Here is a 22,353-nt window from a genome sequence, read left to right on the forward strand (position 1 = left end):
CCTTTCCTCCCCTGAACAATAATTAGCCCCCACCGAACTTCCATCCCTGGCAAAGTCCAAACTACGTGTTGATTGGCATATACTGTGGCCACATGTGTATAGTTGAACTTCCAAAAGCATTTAATACCATTAGTATGTGGGTCTCTGGCAGCTTTAAGGAAAGTTGGCTACCCAAAGAGATTGACTCAGATCCTAAACCTGTTCCTCCGTTATGTGCCAAGAGTGTCAGAACTGATGTTCTATTTAATTCATGCTCTGTCACCAAAAAAATTACTTCTGGGCTATAGATTAGGTTTAGTTTTATTAAATCTGCCTTATGAAGCCAGGCTCTGGGATGCAACGAGGGATCTAGAAGCCATTGTTGAATTCCTCCAAGAAAGTATTCTAGTGTGACACTCTATGAAGGTCATTCAAGTCCCTGAAATTGATTGATTCTTGGACTCTCTAAAGGTGTAGTCAGGAAATCACGTTAGAGCTTCTAAGCTGGTGATCAACCTTAAGGAGTCAGTCTGCAATCAGAGAAACCATTATTCAGTAAAAGCCTTCCCCTTGGAATACAAAAGTAAAACCTGTTACTTTGATAGTACCCTACTAAACAATGCCAATATTGACCAAGAAGTAAAAGACAAAATTCACAGTCAGGCCATTCTGTTTGGTCAACTGTTGTAGCAATAATGGAGACACTAGCAACAAACTGAACCAAAGACGTATCAAACACTGGCTTCTTTCCTTTTTAGAAACCATGTCTTAGACCTACCCAATGTCATGGATGACTGAAATTTACAATGTGAAGGTCCTACGATACAGTTAACTTGTCAACTCGTGATGGCTACTGCTGTTCTCTGCTAATTTAAATGTGTCTAAGTAATATCAGGGGACCCAACGAATATCTGGGCACTTAAATGTCAAGAGGACAGGTAGGGACAGTCCCTAAACAAACACTATTCTACCATCCTTACTGCGAATGATAAAATTTGTAAGATTTTGATGATTATAAAAGATCTGAGTTCCCCTGGGCAAACAGGCTCCAGCCAAGCTTGAGTGTTAGTTGGAAGGATCATTTTAAAAAGGGAAGCCCGAGGTCAAGCAGCCAACAATCAAGGCAGAGCTTCTTTCTGGAAGAGTCTTACAGAGAAAGACTAGGAATGAGGCAATGGTATACCAACCAGAGATATCAAGGAAAACAAGCACTAATGAGCGGATAGCCCGAGTCTATAGAACGTAGACACGGTGTATTTTTTTACGGGAACCCAGTGATCACTTATGGACGAGAAGGAAATTATTAAAGGTGCTGAGTCAACGTGGACAATTTTTGCCTTCTGATCTATTTTTAATTCTGTCCTCATAATCCCTTAATTTTCTTCTTCGAAAACTTGAGTTCAAACAGTTTTTTCTGTTGCCTTACAAAAAGTAAATATTCCTTTATCTTCTTCTAGATACTTGCAAGAAAAGTCACTCCTGGGGCACCTGGGTGGCTCAGTTGGTTCAGCAACCGACTCTTGGTTTTGCCTCATGCCATGATCTCACCGTTCGTCGGATTGAGCCTCGTGACAGGTTCTAAGCAGATAGCACAGAGCCTGCTTGGGATTCTCTCTCTCTCTCCCTCTCTCCCTGCCCCTCCCCACTTCTCTCTCAAAATAAGTAAACTTAAACAAATTCACTTATTATTTAATCTTTCAAAAAAAGATGTTTGTCTTCAAACTTACCAAATTTTATTTATTTAAAATATGTGACTATTACTTCATTCATCCACTCTTTTCAAAGCACCTGTTAAGTATCCCCTCACACCTGCATTTGCATAGTACAGCATTTTAGCAAGATCTGAAATGGCCCTTTGACTATTGTTAGTCTTAATCCAGAAATTTCTTCCTATAAAATTAAATTTTAATTTAAAAATCAAATTTATGGTACATGCCACATAGAAATTATCCACTAATTTATTCTATTACAGTTTTTTTCATTATTGCCAAAATCTGTTCTTGATCATACAATTTAAACACGGGGCCCAGTTGTCATTGCATTTAAATAACTCCTTAAAAACTTAAACACACACACACACACACACACACACACACACACACACACACACTTTGTTTTTTTTCCAGAACATGAATTATCTGAGTTGTCATAATCTAATCCATTATTCATTTCGCTTTTTTAAAATTATCTTTTGCTTTTAAATTCCTTTTTTTTAATTATTTCTTCAAGTTAGAAATGATATCTAATTCTGTGATCTGTCCCTGATAATTTGCCTTAAGATCATTAGTAATAATATTCATTTGATGTATATGTACAGGATTACACTTAAAATGAGGAATTTATTTAAAATGTGCTATTCTTCCAGATTTGCTTTTAATCAGATATTAAACACTTTGCTAACATTATGCTTATTGAGCTTTAAAGACTTGCCCATTTTTCTTTACATTCATTAGGCAAAATTGTGTTTATTTTAAACACGACTTGCTTAAAACATCTTTTTTCAACTTTTCTAGGCTTCATTTTTCTTGAGTTACTTGCTTTAACTTGAAGACACGTAGAGTGCCATTTTTTTTTTTTTTTTTTTTTTTTTTTCTAAATGATCTGCAAAGATCTCACTGGAACACCTATGGTCCTCAGAGAGCCTATGGAAGTGCCTGCTGGTCTTTTAAATACGTTTTTATTTTCTATAGAATACTTTAATCATCATCTGATTATTATTTGGGAATCTGAGTTCTTTCCAGGGTCAAAACGAGTCATTGTGCACTATTTTGAAATTCTGAGTAAATGCATGTTCTGTCAAAGTGAACCTATTAGCAGTATAAATGATCCCCAGATCTTGGTGTTGGTTCAGGAGCGGGGAGCTGCTGGTGGTGAATTCCTGAGCCAGGTATGATGGAAACAGGGGCAGCTGCATTGTTCAGACCTGTCTCCCGCTGGACTAGCCGGGCTCCAGGCTGGTCGGGGCTACTGACTCAGAACAGGAGGGGAAGAAATGAGGAGCATGGCAGGAGAAGAAAAGTCTTCCAAGACTTTTGGTGCCTCTTTGTTTAAACGTTGGGGAGATCTGTAAAGGGCATTTTCATTCACCGTTGGCAAGGTTTGATGTGTCCTTCGATCTCCATATTTGGATTGTAGGTTTTAGGTTTTTCCCTTTAAAAAAAGCATTCCTTCTAACACATTTATTTACTTTCCCTATGCCTGTAAGTGTACTTGAATAATTATGATGCTAAAATTAAAAAAACAAAACTTTTCTGCATCCTCTACTTGTTTTCTTCGTATTTTTTAAATATGTGTCAAATAGTAAAGAAAACTACTCTTCACCTGGCTGACACGGGTCTCATGTCTGTTACTATCCTTTATTTTTCTTTTCTTGAACATGCAGCTTAATATTGTGGAAGTCACGAGTGGCAACAGAAACTCTCCATTCATATTTGAAGAGGTTAGTGATGAGAGAAATTCGTGTGTTTAGGCTTGGTCCTTACTGGCCCCTGGAGTTGTCTCTTTGTCCTAAGATGATGATTGCTGAGGAACTAGATTTTAAAGTATATTTTGATGTCCCGTTCACGTCCAGATCTGTTTATAACCATATGAAACAATTAAGACATTTAGGAAAGTCCAGGAAAAGCCCTCTCAAATTGCATTTGACAACCAAAGCTTTAACTTTTGGCACCCCAAAGATTACTTTTTGCCTCTTCCATTGTTGGCCTTAGTGATTTCATCTGTAATATGTATAGTGATTGTTTGCAGCCTGGCAACAGCTCGAAGGAGTGAGGGGGGGCTGGAAAACTATAGCCCCTTGTTAGTTGCAGTCCCAACTTCAAAGGCTTTGGGAACATTGAACAGACAGGTTTCAGCAGCCGATAAAGCAGCCAGGCAAACAAAAGGCAGCTTCCCTCTCACCGAGGTGTCTCCAGATCCAGGGTGATTTTCAACCCACTTTTTTCTTTTATTTGTGATGAAACTCCTGGCAATAAGAAAGACTCATTCTGCCCACGGTTGTGTGCCCCCTTGATTCAGCATCAGAGGGAGAGATGGGCATTTATGGCACCATAAATCAAGGGATAAACCATACATGAGCAGCTGGCACATGTGCTAATAACTATAATTATTAATCATGTCAATTTCACACCCTTCAAATTTATGCTATGTGCTTTCTGTAGGAAAGCCATCGCTGGCGCCTTGAGCTGTTTATGGTATGAAAATATGATGTGCTGATGGTCTTTGATAATTGTCTTATGACAGTATTGATCTGCCTACAATTGGGTTTGTGGGGCATCGAAGCCCCGCAAAGTGGTTGTCCTTGTCTCCTGGTATATATCATTGTCACACATCCCCCATTGTTAGTGAGTGGCGTGAATTACTTTCAGCATTTGGCCAAGTCTCTAGCTGCTGGGTCACCATTATTCTATCCTTATGTCACTGTGAGGACATTTACTTTGATGTTTCCTTTGTACCTCTTCGAAGGCAAAATCCTTTAACTCCAGAATGGTAGCCTGCAGCAGGGTTTCAAAGAGAAAACACACTACAGGTTTGGGGCGATCGGAGGCCAAAAATTAGAGAAAAATGTGTTCCCCCCACGAAAGACAATTTTTGCTTTCCTTTTCTTGCCCCTGTCAAGGCTCGTCTGCAACCGAGGAGGCGCAATGAACGGGGAACTGGAGACTCCAATCGATTGCCAAGGCTTGTGCTCATTAAACAGCTCCTTTCAGGACACCCCAAAGTTGCTGCCACCCACCAAATCATGAATCTCTGCTTGTGGCACAGATGGTCAGGCTAAGAAACCGGGCTGGCCCTGAGTGAGCAGCTACCTGGGGCCAAAGTGGCCAGTCAACTCCAAGTGATTCATCCCCCGTGAAACCATGATGTCTCCTAAAAACAAACCCCTCCAAGACCAAGAGCAAAGCAGCACCTTGCTGGTTGGTCTGCATATTAATTTGACCTTGCAGCCAATCATCTCTGAGAGGCCGCCAAGGGTGCAGAGTGCATGGGACTCTGCCCACTTGTTTGGAACTCTCCCCAGCCCTCATCGGGCAGTGTCAAAATCACTCCTGCTGTCTCTACAGCTGCTCTGTTCCAATGACCCCCGGAAGGTTCTGGGGATTGTTAGAAGAGATTTCTATTAATCAACTACAAACCGACTGTTACAATTTCACACTTTTTTTCCCATCATTTCACACATTTAATGAATTTGGGTGTCTTTTAAATTCAAAACATTTACAATCGGGCCAAAAAAAAAAAAAAAAAGCCCACAGCCCTCTTCCCCCCCACCCCCCCACCCCCCCACCCCCTCCAAAAAACCTCTTTAACACAATAGGCAGCAGCAAGACAGCAAAGGCCCCTTCAAGACCGAGTTGCTGGAACCGGCCATTTAACTAAGAGTGACTGCCATTCTGCAGACGGCTTTGGAAAATTGTTACTAGGCCGGAGCGGGCTGTGCAGCCTTTGATTAAATCATCAACGAGAAAATAGAGGAGTCCTCTGACGTTTCAATTTGTTGTTCTTGGGATTCTTTCAGGGAGTCCTTTTCTAGGCCAGACGAGTTCAAAACTAAATCTTGCCTTTTCCAACAACAGGCTCAAAGAAAACGTGAAATTCACCCCTTCTGGGCAGTCCGAGACTCAGCATTTCATGCAGAGAAGGACTTTAGGCTCTCTTAGGAGTCTGGCGTAGGCCATCATCCCCTGGTTCTTCTCACTCGGGCATCCCCAGTCCCGGATTCCTGGGACTCTACAAACTAAAGGCCATGGGTGACTCACGAAGATCCAGAACCTTCAAAACAAGAAATACCACTTACAATCTGTTTGCTGTTTAATCTCTAAGCCCGGCATGGCTCATTTCTCCACAGTACGTGAAACTTCTTGTGTTGTGTGGGGCCTCGGGCCCCTGACTGCCAACCAAAGCTTTTAGTTTTCTCAAGGGCTTACCTCACTCCAGCTTGTTCATAACTTGTGCACAGAGACACAGGGGCCTGGATTGTTCTCTAGCAACCCCTGCTGGCTGACATTGAATGCCAGACACTAATCCATAGGCATTTGTATATTGCCCTCTCCAAAAGGGAAATAAAGAATTCCAGGGTTGCTGGAGAACTGGGAAGACAGGAGAAGGTGGATGATGTGAGGGGGTAAGTACTTAGTGTTCACTTATTCTAAAAAAACAAACAAAAAGTCATGGTGAGCATTGAGTAATAGAATTGTTGAATCAGTCTGTTGCACATCTAAAACCAATGTAACATTGTAGGTCAGTTACATCTCAATAAAAAAGAATCAAATCTGATTAACGTTAATATTTGGTGTGATGGAAATTCGTAGTCTACCAATCTGTGGAAATCTAAATGGTTTTTTTCCATGAAAGTTCATGAGATTTCATTGTTGATGGCAAATCACTAAATACAATCCTTCATTTAAAAGTCGGGGCGCCTGGGTGGCTCACTCGGTTAAGTGACCAACTTCGGCTCAGGTCATGATCTCACGGTTCGTGGGTTCGAGCCCCCCGTCGGGCTCTGTGCTGACAGCTCAGAGCCCGGAGCCTGTTTCAGATTCTGTGCCTCCCTCTCTCTGCCCCTCCCCCCACTCTGTCTCTGTCTCTCTCCTTCAAAAAGAAGTATTAAAAGAAATTTTAAAAAATAATATCAATATGTTACTCCATAAACTTAAAAGACGTCAACTTTTTTTTTTTCTCTCTGAGAAATGCAGTCGATTTTTGTAGGTCCCTAAAAGTGTTGTAGATTCTGTCAATGGAGAAGACAGTTCTGCCTCTCTCGCAAACATCCCCCCCCAAGGGCACCGGAGCATTTTTCTTCAAATGGCCTTCGTGTCTAAAGACATTTTGGCATCACCTTACTCGTTAGCAAGAGCATCTGATTCTTACTTATGTCTTTATAACCATTTCCTCCTCTACCGTAGTGTATAGGTTTAAGCAAACACTGGTTACTGGTCAGGAAGCCACGGTAAGGGAGGAAAAAGTTTTCCTCGACCCTCTTGGGGCTCCTGAATGAGTCTGAAAATTCAACTGGCAAAGGCAGAATGACAGGAGCAAAGCATCCACATTGGTTAAATGTGAGTTTTGGGGGACACTGGAGCTTTCGCCAGGAAATGAAGAAGCGAAGGAGCAGGCCTGTTTCTGCTTCTGTATGTTTATGCTTGGCCTGAAAAGGGAACAGTCATGGAACACTCTGATTGGTTAGAAAGTATGAGGTAAGTGTGGTGAACAGGCAAAGACTTACCTGTTAGGATTCTTCCTTGTCTTGAAAGATAAGGATGCTCTTCTCCTCTGGGTCCTCGGAGGGCATCTCTCACATGAGAGTTGTATGACGTGCTTCAGGTGGGAAGGGAGGCAGCAGGTCAAAGGGACCTCCTGCTTCTGCTATTTTCTCAAACTCTGTCAGTCTGAGACGTCCTCAACAGGCCGGGTGCCCCAATTCTGGGGGTGGCGTGCCCTGAACCCCGTAACCACCCAAGCAGCTACGTTCACAGGCCCTGGAGTTTGTCCTGCCTCTGCATTGAAAATCTAGCCTTGACTTCCTGCAGGCATTTCACGTTTGGACAAAGCTGCCCGTGAGCATACTTGCACGTACGCGCACACACACACCCATTTACGCCAATTAATCTGTTTTGAAACAAGACAAAACGAAACGAAACAAAAAGAACACCACCGCCCAGTTTCTCTTCTTTTCATTAAATTGCCACTTCAGGACTTAAGGAATGCACCCAGGGATTTGCTTTCTTAGGAAATTGTTCCAGAGGCAAGTGAAACAACAACAACAACAACAACAACAACAACAACAACACATCATGTCTAGTGATCTGAGCTGCTGATGTTCCATGCTGAGGACAAGCCCATTTGAGAGAAATGCTGGGAAGTAGCTGCTTTCCCGGAGTCTGGCCTAGGTGTCCACACCGCCGTTCAGCAGAAGGCAGGCTGAAGCGATGCGAGGGCGGAACCATTTGGCCACTAGAAAGGAGACATCCAAATTCCACAGGGACTTTTTTCTTCTTCTTTTTTTTTTTTTCGCCCTTCCTTTTGAGGATGGCTCTCCCTGACAAGGAATATCAGAGAAAAGCACAGCTTCCTTCAGCTGTCTCTTTCTGTGGGTTTTCCCACACGAAACTCCTCCCAGGCTGCCGCTTTGCACTTTGTTATTATGACAGGAAAAAATGAATTTCTAATGTGCTACCTCTACCAGCTGCAAGAAGCTTGTGGATCTTGTCACCAGGCACCGGGGGTAATGAGTCTGGGTCGGGGTGGAGGGCCAGTGCACGTAACACGAGGTCTAGGTTAAAAAATGTACGGGTATTTTGCAATCAGCATGGAGACGTTCTGAAGAACAAAGGCAAATTTACACACACACATTGGAGGGGAAGGCCTTTGCACCGATGTCCCTTTATTGAGCACCTGACTGTCATACAGGTTACATCATTAATTCTCAGAACACTTTCAGATCACGTTAGCCTCCTATTTACATACCAAGAAACTGCAGGGCAGAGAGCACAGGCATACTGGCTGAGGCTGCGCGGTTAGTGGCTGGGCTCCGGCATTTCCCACACCGACACCCTATATTTTAATCGTGCGTTGCATTGTAATACACAGGAATTGGTTGCTCGCCACCCTGTCGTGTTGCAGGAGCGAGTCTGTCCATGCTTCTGACAGCATTTGGTGTTTTATTAACCCCCACTGAGTGCACGTATGTGAGCAGGCACGGTTTTTACATTTGCTTAGTCCTCTCCAGAACTTTCAAGCCATGCAAGTGAGCACGAGTCACAGGAGACTGAAATGATACAAGGAGCAGAAAAACGTCTGGCAGGTCATACGAGTCCACTCTGATTCTTATCTCAAGGAAAACTTAGTGGCCTTCAACATTTCACATTTGAATGATTGCAACAGCTTCTCAGCTGGTGATTTGCTCTCACTCCTGGCCTCCTTTTACACTCCGGTGAAAAATTTTAATCTTGATTCTGATCATCTCACGCTACCTATTCACAAATAATTCTACCAGAGTTGTTAGCATCTGTGGCAACTTGCTCTTTGCCTCTCAAATCCATTCTTTCCTTCTTCCTTGGAGACACGTCTCCGGCAGAGACCGCGTTTCCTAGTCTCCCTTGTGACTAAGCGGTCATGTGACTACATTCATACCAATGGAATAAGCTGAACTAATTAAGTGATAAGTACACTTAAGTAAAAGAAAATTCCTACTCTGGCTTTTCTCTCTTTCTCTGCCCCACGAGCTAAAACACGGATATGACCATGACCCAGTTTCAATAGTGCATGCAAAGTCAATGCCCCCGGGGAGGCAGAGCACTGAGAAGAAAGGAACACAATCTCTGAACAACTGCAAGGAGCAAAAGCCGCCATTTTCCTCAAGGCTGTTACTTGAATTTGAAATAATTTCTGCCTTATTTAAGCCACCACAGCTTTGGGGTTCTTTGTTCCAGCAGTTTAGTGTTACCTAAATTAATGCAGCGTTACCCTTCTCAATAGGATTCTTGCTTCCCTTTCAATGTCATCAGTGGCCATACCTTCAAATGACTTCTATGCTCTGAATATAAGTTATAAATCTTCCAGTTACATGTTAAGATCATACATAAAAACACTTTTCAGCCCTTTTACAGAGGTCGTTGTTAACTGCCTACCCATCGTAAATCGCCCTTTCCGGGCAACCATACTTTGATGTCTTTTTGAAGAACCTGACTCTCTGCCGTTCTTAGCCATGTGATTAGAATGGGATTGGCCCACCTCCAATTTTAAGGATCGTTCTTAATTGGCTAAAGCCATAGCTCTTTTCCATCAGCTACATGATAAATTAAGAGATGAGTACATAACCCAATCAGGTCTAATGAGCAAAAATGAATGCCAAGACTTTTGCCACATTCCTCTAGATAATGGAGGGTGTAATTATGAGGTCTGGAACTGTTTTGCCATTTTGCTTCCATGAGTAGACCCACCCGATGATGAAGAAATGCAGAGCTGAGAGAGTCACAGAAAGACGGAGCCCAAATCCTGATAATAGTTCTTGATTGAGCCCTAGATCAGACTATAACTGAAGACAGACCTACACATCTTCTGATTCAAGCCAATTTGAGTTGAGTAGTCTGTGAGCTTTAACATTAAGGATTCTAACACACTTTGGTAATGATCTTTCTTTAGACCAGTTTGTTCTGAATATCCTTCCTCGTTGGCAAAACTCCTATTCATTCTTTAAGACTTAGGCTATCTTTCACCTTCTCTGTGAAAACTTCTTTGACTCTCCATCAATGCTACATTCTTCAGCCAGAGTTAATTGCTTCTCCTAAAACTCTTGAAAGGTTTCGTGTTGATTTTATCATTTCCTCATATGTTGCTTAAGAGTACATCTCCCACAAAATACCTAATGACTGTGAGGTCATGTCATTAGACTTTGAAGCTGAAGATCACGTCTTTTTTCTTTCTTTCTTTTTTTTTTTTATCATGAGGCTGAAGATCATGGTCTTTTTTCTTTAATCTTTTTTTAAATTTTACTTATTTGAGAGAGAGAGAGAGAGAGAGAGAGAGAGCCTGCACAAGTGGGGGAGGGGCACAGAGAAGGAAAGACAGAATCCCAAACAGGCTCCACACTGTCAGCACAGAGATCAATGCAGGCCTCGAACTCACAAACCATGAAATCATAACCTATGCTGAGACCAAGAGTTGTATGCTTAACTGACTGCGCCACCCAGGCATCCCAGATCATGGCTATTTTTTTTGCCATAAATTCTAGTCTTGCAGAATACTTGGAATGTAAGCACTCAACACATTTATTATTCTTTATTATGGGGTGAAGGAGACAACAAAGTTTATTTCACTTAGTAGCAAGAAAACAATGACTTACCATTAGATTTTTTTTCACAGTTATAATTTGTTGCTTTGTGAGGTAGTGAGCAGCCCGTCACTGGAGGGGAAGAACAGAACCTGAGTATCCTGTTTACCCCATAGTAAATTCAAGGTAGGGACAGACATTCTTTCAGTTCTAAGATTTTCTGAGTGATGTCTCATTTCAATCCACTTGATTCTGTATGATGATTGAAGGAAAACCAAAGTGACGACAAAATTGGAAACCCAAAAGGCTAGATGGAACTTTGGTTAAAGCCATTGCATGTTGAAAATGATGCACATCACTTAGGTCTAACCATAAAAGCCATGTTTCTTCCCACTCAGTCTTTCTTTATGTGGGAATATCTAGCTCTCTGCTTAAACTTTGAAATTTGTACAGATTTCCAAATAATTAATACCTCTTGTCTAGGATTATTTAAGAACAGTGCATCTTGAAGACAAACTTGGGTGCCTCAGTCTGTTGAGAGTCCAACTTCAGCTCAGGTCATGATCTCATGGTCCGTGGGTTCGAGCCCTGCGTCAGACTCTGTGCTGACAGCTCAGAGCCTGGAGCCTGCTTCAGATTTTGTATGTTCCCCTGTCTCTGCCCTTCCCCTGCTCACGCTCTGTCTCTGTCTCTCTCTCAAAAATAAATAAACATTAAAAAAAAAAGGCAAATTTGGTTCATGCATGGACCATGAGCTGAGCACAATGACCTCTGAGGTTTCATTTCTTCAGTCCTGGGTTTCATGATTAAGTCGCCATAAAGTGTGGGATGTTGTGAGACTTTGGTGCAATCAGTCTCAAAGCAGGCTGGGACTTTGATAGTCTCAAGCCCAGGGAGCAGGTAGAGACAGATCAAAGCCTAGTCCAGGGGAGAACAATTGGGCATGTCTAGGTGCAGTTGTTCAATATAATTCAGTCTCTACTGGTTGGTCCAATGCCTAGCCCAGTATAGCAGAGAAAAACTAAGACAGGTAATTCATTCACAAGCTGAATTGCTCCCACAGTGCTGATGGGAGGTAATGCAGCTTCAGTGAGAAGACGGGATGCTGACATAGGAAAGATGGAGACAAGAGCTGGAACTTGACCAGATACATTGGGGTTTAGGCCAGGGCAGTCAGACCTGCAGAGAGACTGGGGAGGCCATGGAATGAGACCCCCACAGAGAAGCCTAGGCTTCTGGGTTGGACCAACCCAAAAATTTGCAGTGATGAAACCTGGGGACAATTGGGCCTCACCTCTAGGAAACTGGATTGCCCAGTTGGTGCTGAAGGAGTCTCCGACCTAGACAGATCTGTAGAATTGGGTCTAGTGAGTTTAACTTCAGATTCCTGTGGACTCTGGAATGAAGGCTGCTATATGTGTTTCAGTCTTTCAGGACTGACTTAAAAAATAGGGTGGCTTGATTCCGCACGAGGGGTATAACAGTAAATACAAATTTAAGAAGCTAAGTTAAGATCAAGGCAAAAGAAATAAAAGCAGATGCTGCTAGAACCCCTCAATCAATAAGGACAATAATTAATAGAGACATCAAGAGTCAGCTGATTTCCCCTTATGGGTACCATGATCACAATTCACCCTTATACTAGCAATGGTTTTAAAATTAATGGTAAGTCTGTATTCTGGGACTAAGTTTCAATATGCCATGTCCAAAGGGTTCATAGATTGAATTGAAATAAATACACAGATTTCTCCCATTTGCTTTCCCTTCAGTGTTGAGCTAGCAGGACATTTTGCACTGACCTCTCTATAGAATGAAAGAGCTATGATGAATCAGATTCCCTTTAAATGTTGCTAAAACAATTCAGACACGTTTAGAATCTTTTGCTTTCTTGTAAGAATCTGTCATATAAACCCTTGCAGTCTTTTCTTTCTAAGACTGGATAGTCACTTCCCCATCAGAATACAAACTCAACAAGGGTAGAAGTTTGTTCACCAGTTATTCCAAGAATTTAGAACTTGGTGCCTGGCACATAGTACATGTTCAAAAAAATATTTGTTGAATGAATCTCAGTGTTGGCAATTGGGAAGTGGATGAGATTTTTTTTTTCTTTTCATTGTCTTCTATTTTCTTCTATCCTTGATCTCTTGTTCGTTAAGGCCCCTGTAACGTAGATGGAATTTTGAAGAATTATTCTGTCTTAACAATTACTTAGAGAATCTACCATTAATTTAAAAAAAAGAGAAAGAAAGAAAGAAATGAAGCCCGGGCTGTGGACAAGATAGTAGTCATTGTGAGAAGTGCAGGTATGAAAAAGACAAGGACCCTGTCTTTTAAGTTTATTGTCCAATAAAGGAGATAAAAATATTCATAAGGTACTGTAATGTGGGATATTATGAGATACGTCATTGATAAAGAGGCATATAATCCATATTGTGATCTATATGTGGTTATAGTGATGTGTACAAATGCCAAAAGTCATGGCTCTGTATACTTAAGATTGTAAAATTTGTGTCACGTTGAGGTATGATTGATGTCCCTCAATTTAAAAAGGGGTTCAGAGAAAGAGAGTTTATGACAAAGAGATAAGTTTAACTTATACCTCATCTAATTAGCTACTTGACATTATTTAGGCTGGATTTGCTTGATATTAAAATGTCAACACTAAAATAAACACACATTAAAAAAAAGAGTGTGTTTTGCCATGTATAAAAATCCCTCCTATGTTTGCCTGAACTGCCCAATATTTGATTTTAAATAATGACCCACCATTTTTCGGTAAATACAGAGCAAACCTCACCTTTATTGATCTGACCCTGACCAGTTGTCATGAAGGTGAGCGAAATCACGAATGTGTTGGTAATTCTAAAGGTGGAGAGCTTCCTAGAACTTATAGGTCGGAGCAAATAAGAGTCCCAGGCTAATACCTTCGGAACCCAGGGCATAGATAGCCCCACGGGGGACTGATGGCCAGCTGTCAGGCCTGAGTGACTGACTGACCATTGGCTGGGTCCCCGCAGGTGGTGGTGACATTGATGGAGGATGATGGATGACTCTTACACAGCCCCACCCCTCCCACTTACCCATATGCATGACAGAAGGGTTCCAGCCTCTGTACCCTGGCCGACAAAGCCTCCGAGAGGGCATTCAGATGTGTAAAAACAACGCATTCAGATCCAGCAGGGCTTTGGCTACAAACCTGGAGGCATTTAATGAGTTGCTAATGTGAAAATAATTTTCTTTTCTGACTCCTGAATTGTAGGAGTAAAGATAGATAGAGGGAAGCCATACAACTGGTAATGACTCTGTTGAAGAAAACAAAGTTGCTTTCAGGAAATGTAAAAAAGGTGGACCCGTCTTGTCAGAGGCTGACGGGAGCTTATTGAAAGACATCTCTGCTCTACTTGTCTTCTGCTTCCTCTCCCTGCCCATCCCAACCTGCCCTGCATTGTGCACGTGTGTATTCACTCTCCCCTCCTTTTCCCTGCCCTCTGAGCTGAATTCTCTCCACCTCTCTACCTCTTGATCCCTCCTTCCATCCCTCAGTCCTTCTCTTGCTTTTCCACTACGCTCTACTCTTCTCTGTCCTCTCCTTACCCCTTAATCCCTCTCACCAGCCCCTCTCTCGCACAGATTGTTTTCCTTCCTGTTTTTGTCTTTGTCTCTAATCATCGTTTTGGAAAGGATGTCAGGGCACGTGTGTCTTTAGAAACAAAACCCGGGAACATTGTAGAATAAAAAGAACAAGGAAATTAAGAAAGGATTTGTCAAATTTAAAAGCCACCTTGGGACACGAGAGGGGGAGAGGATTAGTCATCCAGGATTGTCTTGTCTGTCTAGGAGGACTGATGGGGGGAAGCCTCTGCAGACAGATCAGCTATTGGGGCAGCATGGATGATGGGGCACTGTTTGCACTGACCCTTATTCGGTTCAGGCGGAGAAACTAAATATCACAGCCGGCCTCACTAATAACTCATTTTCTGGAAAGTTCTGGAACATTAGGGAACAGTGAATTATAAAGCACTTCTACAGAAACAAACTTTTGAAGCACCTGGGTGGTTCAGTCAGTTGAGCATCTGACTCTTAATTTCAGCTCAGGTCACGATACTAGGATCATGGGATCTAGCCCCTCATCGGGCTCTGGGCTGAGTGTGGAACCTGCTTGAGATTCTCTCTCTCTCTCTCTCTCTCTCTCTCTCTCTCTCTCCCCCCCCCCGCCCCCTCCTCCACTCGCACTCTTTCTCTCTAAAATAAAATTTAAAAAATATTAAAAAAAAAAAAAGAAACAAACCACACAGAAGTAGCATCTTCAGCTTCTGGGAGGTTAGTTTTTTGACTAGAGAACAATATGTTAGCAACAGATAAATCTAATTATGACACATCAAGTGTACGTAAATAAACATTTCTGCTAAGGTTGTTTGAGAACGGTTTACCTCCAACATTAACTGAAAAATGCGCCCTTCAGTTTTGCTTACACTATTAATGCATATGGCAAACACACCTTTTAGAGAAAATACTGGTTAAACTTCGTCCCAGGCACTATTTCGAACAATCACAAGCCCTAACTGTGTGAGGCCCGTATCAGATATTTATTATCTTTAAATAACCTTGGCTGCAAACAGTTATGGACCAGAAATATTGGTTGAAAACGTCTGTGACTTCTTTCTAGCTAAGTTACTGAGAAGTAAATGGAAACACATGTTACAAATATTATGTGAGAGCCAGCACCACACCGTTGAACTTCCTGATTATGATCTACCTAACAGCCATATTTGAATGTTTGCTCTGCATAACACAAGACCTGGGCAACACTTTCAGAATAACTCACGAAGCACTACCAACTCGTTGTGTCTTCAGGGACACCCAGGGATTTGGGGTTTTGTCCGAGTGTTAGACATCCACTCTTGTACTGGACCCCAGAGATTTAGGTCCCCAGCCCTCACCTCCAGCTCACTCCAGCAAGTCATTGAGCATCTGAAAGAACCAGAACACATGGGCAAAAAGTCACTGCCTAATTACGCCATCAGACAGTGAAGATGTTGACAACTTGAGAGAGACTTCTCAGGGCCCTTGTGGGCTAGTTTCGAAACCGTGGCCTATTGGTAGAAGATAAGGAGAGAAGGCCACAGGATGTGGCATGAATGAGAAGAACCTCAGGACCGTTCTTGTGTCATAACCTCCAAAAGCTCTAGAATGGAAATCATTCTTCATTTCAGGGGCTCTTGGCAGCTGGCAGTCTCCTTGGCTTGGTCCACATGGATCTACAGCGTATAGAGGCCATTGGTGCAATCTGATCTATTGAAGGATTGCCAAATGGGGCATCAGCATCAAAGTATAATTTCAGAAGCCTGCCAGTAGCAGACCCTAGGTTTGAATCTGAGCTCTGAGGCTGACTTGCTATGTTACCTTGGACAAGTTACTGAACCCACATGTGCCTTAGTTGCCTTGTCTTTAAAATAGAACAAGATTATGGGGCGCCTAGGTAGCTCAGCTGGTTAAGTATCTGACTTTGGCTCAGATCCTGGTTCACAGTTCGTGGGTTTTAGCCCCGCGTCGGGCTCTGCGTCGACGGCTCAGAGCCTGGAGCCTGCTTCTGAGTCTATGTCTCCTTCTCTCTCTTCCCCTCCCTGGCTCATGCTCTGACTCTCTCAAAAACAAACATTAAAAAAATATTTTTTTAAGTAAAATAGAGCAAGAATAGACAAAATGACATGATACCTGAGATTTGATTCAGAAATCGGGGAGGGGGACACAACAGCAGTAAATAGGTAAGCCAGAATAGGCCACAAATGGGCACTTGTTGAGTTGGGCTATAGCTATATGAAAGTTTATAATACTATTCTCATTGCTTTCAGTTCTCCATGATGAAAAGCTTGAAAATTCCCATGAGAAAAATGCTTTTGAAAGTAGCGGTAATCACTGTACCCCCCTCATAAGGTTGTGCTAAGGATTAAACGAGAGAATGTGTGAAGGCCCTCAAGCAGAGTTTCGCCACAGGAAACACCACCGACGTGTCAGGTGCAAGCATTATTAATATTGCTGCTGTCGTCGTCTGACACAGCAGAGAGGCGGCGACGTGAGTGATATTAGAACTGGCTCATCTCCGCAATCCCATTCTTTTCCCTTCGACTACCAATATTTTAGTTCAGGGCCTGTCTTTCTCTTTCCCGAAGATTTCCAAAGGCCTCTCAACTGCTTCCCCGCCTCCTGTCTTGCCCTCCGCCTCTTTCAACGCAGCCAAATGCAGGACAGAGCTTGGAAGGGTGCCACGAGGTGGGAACCTCGGGGAAGAAGCACGGCTGGCCCTTAGGGAGCACGCACGTGGGGACGCAAAGCTGCTGAGGTCAGATCATGAGCTAGACGGGGAGGGCAGATGAAGCCGTTCTGGAGGTTACCATAGTACTCTACGCGTGCGATCGTGCGGCGCTGAGCCAGGCCAGCGGCAGTGAGAAGGAAAAGAAGGTAACAGGAGAGACAGAGACAGAGAAGAAGTGGTAAAACCAAGACAACTATACTCCTGGAGATAGGCTGAATGTAAAGTCTGAGAAAGAGACAGAGGTGCCAGATGACCTCCCAGCCTTCTGTCTGGGTAAGGAGGAGAATGGTCATGGCCACAAGCAGGGCCGCAAGTGTCCTACCCCGAACTAGGAGGGCCTGGGGGAAAAGGGTGGGCTCCGTTCCAGAGGGGAAGAAAGAACACTTCGTTTGAGTATCTTAGGGCCTGTGGCTGGGTCTGAAAATTAAATTGACACAGACAGATTAGCAGGAGAAAGGCATAGAAACTCATTTAATATGTTTTACAAGACGTGGGAGCCTTCGTCAGGAAAGGAAGACCCAGGGCAACTGTTAAACCTGAGTGTTTTATTTGGTATAGTGAAGCGCGGACAGTCGTGGAGGAACGTGACAGGTCAAGGAGCATAAGGGAAGTGTAGTGAGTGAGGAAGCTTAGCAAGGCCTGGGTTGTTTGGACATTTCTCCATGGCCCTTTGTCTTGGAGATAAGGATGCTCATTTCCTACCGGTGTAGGGAAGGTACCTCTCTTAGGAAGATCTTATGACCTGCTTCAGGGATAAGAGTGGGGGAAGGGCAGAGGGAGAGCTCCTGCTTCTGTCGTGTCATCCATTATGCCAAGGTGCCACATTTTGGGGTAGCGTGTCCTGAATCCCAGCAGCTCGAATCAGCTTGTTGTACGTCAGAGTATCTACAGAGAATTGTCAAGAAAAGCCGATAGAAATGAGAACCTGGTTCATCACTGAGGTTCCCTCTTCTCCCCTTTAACACATAGATGTGTTCAAAATACACAATCTTCTTAAAGTTGAGGGTAATCAGAATAAATAAAACGGGAGAAAAATAAAAGACCTAATTAAGAAAGTTCTTCCTGACATGTCAATGCTGAGTACAACTGAATCAAGAAATAAATCAGATTCTAGGAAATATGCTTAAAGATTAAATTGAATTGCGTCTGGTGTGCACGTGATAGACACATCCAGATTCTCTCCTTCGCCTCCTGTCTCTGACTCTGTAGTCCACCCCCTCCCCTCCCAACACACAGAAACTGTTTTCCCCATTCATCAATGTAGCAAAAAGAAACCATGGTGCTGAGGAAGGAGTAGATGATCACACCCAGCCTCCCGGTTTGATTAATAAGTGACAGAATCGTGTTCCTGTTTTCAGGGAGCTTTCCTATCATGGCTATAGTCTCTGGAGAGCTCAAGTCTACAAAGCGATAACATCTGGTGCCCATTATTTCCCCAGATCTGTTGTGATTAGTCCATATGATAAGCCTGGCCAATTGCTATGGGCAAGGGATTGCTACATTCCCCCCACCAGGGTACTGGAACTGTCACTTCTGGTTTGTGGCCCCTGCTAATTTGCCACCATAATTTCCAATATCTGCTAGAATCCCACAAGGAAATCTCAATGCCTTGCAGGGGCGATAGGCTGTGAGGCTGTAGACAGAAGGCTAGCGCTGATAATAAAAAGGAGAGGCTTATCAATTAACTCAAGCAGCGCTGGGGAGACAGTGACTGGCTGCCCACTCCCACTTGCGTTGTGCTTTGCTGGGGAAACGGTCCTGGATGACTTCAGATTTGCTGATGACAGAAACAATGAAGCACCCACAAGTTAGAAGGAAAAAAAAAAAGGTCAGAATAAATTTAAAATGTTATTTTATCGATCCTTCTTGCTTTTTAAGAAAGAGAATTTGCTGGCTTTCCAAGCGTCTTTCATTCTCCCTTCTTCAGTCTCCCTCACAAGCAGTGATGCAGAAGAATAATAGTTGGAGGCCATCCAGGTGGCAGAATGGCTTGTCACTTCAGATGGTGGAAGAAGGTTCAAGACCCTAGGAAGAGCAGTTACACTATTGGATAGAACTCGCTGGTATCAGAGCTGACTGCTGAATTATGTGTTCCCTTAAAAACTTTTACACAAGTTTGGCAAATTTATTAGGAACAATTATGTTCTGAGTGCATAAACTGAAAAAAAAAAAAAAAACAAAAACCAAAGGCAGTCAAATAATTGTAATTTTTACCAAATCCTAATGATAACTGGATAATTTTTTTCTCTGAAATGAATGCTAATTTTGTCTTTAAATGAGTTCTAAAGATGCAGTTTGGGACATGTCACCAAAAGGACGTATGAAGGTACAGAGAGTAAATTAGCGCTTCCTGTATATATTTTTTTGTGATCTTAGTAATCATTTAAATATTATTTGGTTCAAAAACATTTTTAGAAGCACATGCTTGTTTTGATGCCTTTGATAGTAGTATCAGTTAATAACTCAGAATTCAAAATTAAATAGTAAAATATAACAACTTGCTATCACTTATTCAATAGAGTCCGTAGTTCCTAACTACTGACATACCAAGTGTTGTGGCTATTGTCACCAATGACTTAAGTCCATATGTCAGAGAAAAGTGAAAGTGTCAATTAATCAGGTAGGACAGGTGCTTGAATTTCTGTTCTGCCATCTAGGTGTTTTGCCATCAGGCAAACACGGACCTGAGGTCTAGGGAGGAAGAAGGTAGTCTTGGAATTAACATCAAAGATGTTAGGAGCAACTAATTGTCGGATACTTAATGTGGTAAACACAGGTCAGATTTACATAGCCAGACTCATTCCAGTGAAGTGGGTCGGTGGGTGGTGAAAAGACAGAGGGAAAAGTTTGGCTTGTCTTAGCAAATAATTACATTGTTGCCATCAGCATCAGTGTCCCGAAAGAAAAAAAAGGAAATGTTGACTTAAGGCAGCATTAGCAACAGTCCTCCCATCTTACTTTGAGTCCTGGAAGCCTTTTCCCCTTTTCCTTTTGTATTAATCCAATCCTAGTCTTGCTCTTGTTGTCCAGAGCACCTTTAACCACGGACTGCTGGCCTGACCTTGGTGATCATTCATTGTTCTATCCCTACTTCTCGTTACTTTCCCTTTTCCCCTCCCAACCCCTGGCCTCTCTTCCGGGCTCAGAGATCCCCTCCCCTCCAATAGCCAGGTCTACCTAGAAGGTCAAGTAACTGCAGGGGTAAAGCAGTTATTCTCAGAATGGTGGAGCCTAACCATCTAGACCCTAACTGGATTTGGAGAGGCCTGAATGTTACTGACTGGTTACGTGCAAACCACATTTCCCCAGTATTTAACTCTTCTCCACTTCACTTTGAATGCTGTTGATTTAACCAAGAGGTACCCTGCAGGCAGATAACTAAACGGAAAGGAATGAAAACTCGGTCATTACCGAAGCTGCCTCCACAGGTAGATCTATGAAGATAGATCCTGGCTAATCAAAGTCAAAGCTGAAGGAAGTATGTGGTCCTGGGCCGTTCATTAGTATGGACAGTTTAGGCTCCAAAGTCTTGCTCAATTATTAACCTCTTTCCATTGTCTCTGAATGACATATTAATGTATTGTTTCCTTCAAAGGAGAACTATCTAAAAAAAAAAAAGTTGTTGCTGTTAATATGAGGAAATCAAAATGCAAAACTGATCTGCAGTACTATGTAAATGATATAAAAATATTGTAATCGAAGTGTAAAATTTTATTCCCTTTGTGTTTCTTTAAAATTTAAAACTACTGCTTCAACATTTTGGTTTTTCTCTGCAGGAATAGTTATATTTACGTCTTTTTAGAACGGTGTCCATCCATCGTATAAAATTGACGATCCCAGTACAAAGTTGAAATCCTGGGACTCAGAATATTTTGCAAGTTTTCATATACATGAACAGATTCTGGTCATGGTCCATTTACCCAAAGTAGAAGGCAATGCTAATTTTTGGACATATGATCGGTTATTTTTTTTTTTTATTTTTTTTTTGCTTTACAGCATCCTTTCTTTTTTCTTTAACGAATTTCTTTCATTACCCAATTTTTCGTCCTGTTAAAAGTAAACAATTATTTCAGTAAAACGAAACATAGTAAAAAATAAAGAAGACCCAGGAGTTGTTTTCATGGTGACTCCAAATCACATTACCCATTTTTCCAGCAAAGGTGTTTTGCCAAATTGTCAATTGCTGCCACTGACCCATTGCTCAAGATAACCAAAGCCAGAATTCAGAGTAAAGAACAAATCCAATTTCTGTTAGCAGCAACACAGTTTTGAGTGTCTGTGTAGCTTTGGTGTGACGAAAACAGTCATTCTGCCGGTTTAAGATATTTTACATTAATAAATAAACTACTTGCCACAATTATTTTTTTTTAAATCATGTGTATTTGGGTGTGTTCAAGGACTTCCTTACCCAACTTCGCTACAATTACATTTTGCAAACCGAAAGTGGAATTACTCTTGCTTTTTTGCCTGTAGTGCACACAAATGTAGAGTAGAATCTCCTGGGGTGGAGACATCATCTTCCAGTCCTTGCACAACCCGCTAGTTCCACTTGACTAGGCTTACAGAGGAGCCGAAGGAGGTCAGACCCTCTCCATTGACACTAATGGACCGTTTTATGCAAAACTGTTCATTTTCCGGAAGGAACCATGTCTGACTGGTGGAGTGATTCACAAAAATCACTTCATTAAACCAATACTCTTCATGCGTGGCCTTATTCCCTTTAGTGGGGTGGAAACTGAGCCACGCATGGGTACCCAAAGAGGGGGAGCTCATCCCCACAATGTGAATCCAACCTCAAGTGTTCAGACAATGACATCCTGGGGCCGGCGCACAGACTAAGGCAAGCCTTGTGACTCTATTTGTCCCCTTAATGTCTACTTCCGTGGGACTCAGCACCGCGCACAGAAATTGGGAAGCCAGTCTCACAGGACAGTCCCTGAAAGTCTCCAGTCTCCACACCAACCCTAGTTTTATTCTTCGCCCTGATTCTCCACGGAGCAGCAAATAATGCTGTTCACCATGGGTGTAGCCAGTGGGGACTCCAGCTTGACTCCTTCCGGAAAGGCCCTGGAAAGCTCTATTTGCTGTACGCCTGGGAAAGCAGCACACAAGCTGGAGATGCTCTCTACTTCTGACACAACACTTGCGAATTCCCTCACAGTCTCCAACAGCGTGGAGAGTCCAGAGACATGAAGAGATCCCTGGAGGAAGGTGCTTAATTTGGAAAAGCAATAGGAACAGGACCGATTGAGGTTTGGAAGGCGAAATGGAAGTAAAAAGATGAGAAGCCGAG

Source organism: Panthera onca, chromosome B2, assembly GCF_046562875.1.
Source record: "Panthera onca isolate mPanOnc1 chromosome B2, mPanOnc1 haplotype 2, whole genome shotgun sequence".
NCBI classification, from domain to species: Eukaryota; Metazoa; Chordata; class Mammalia; order Carnivora; family Felidae; genus Panthera; species Panthera onca.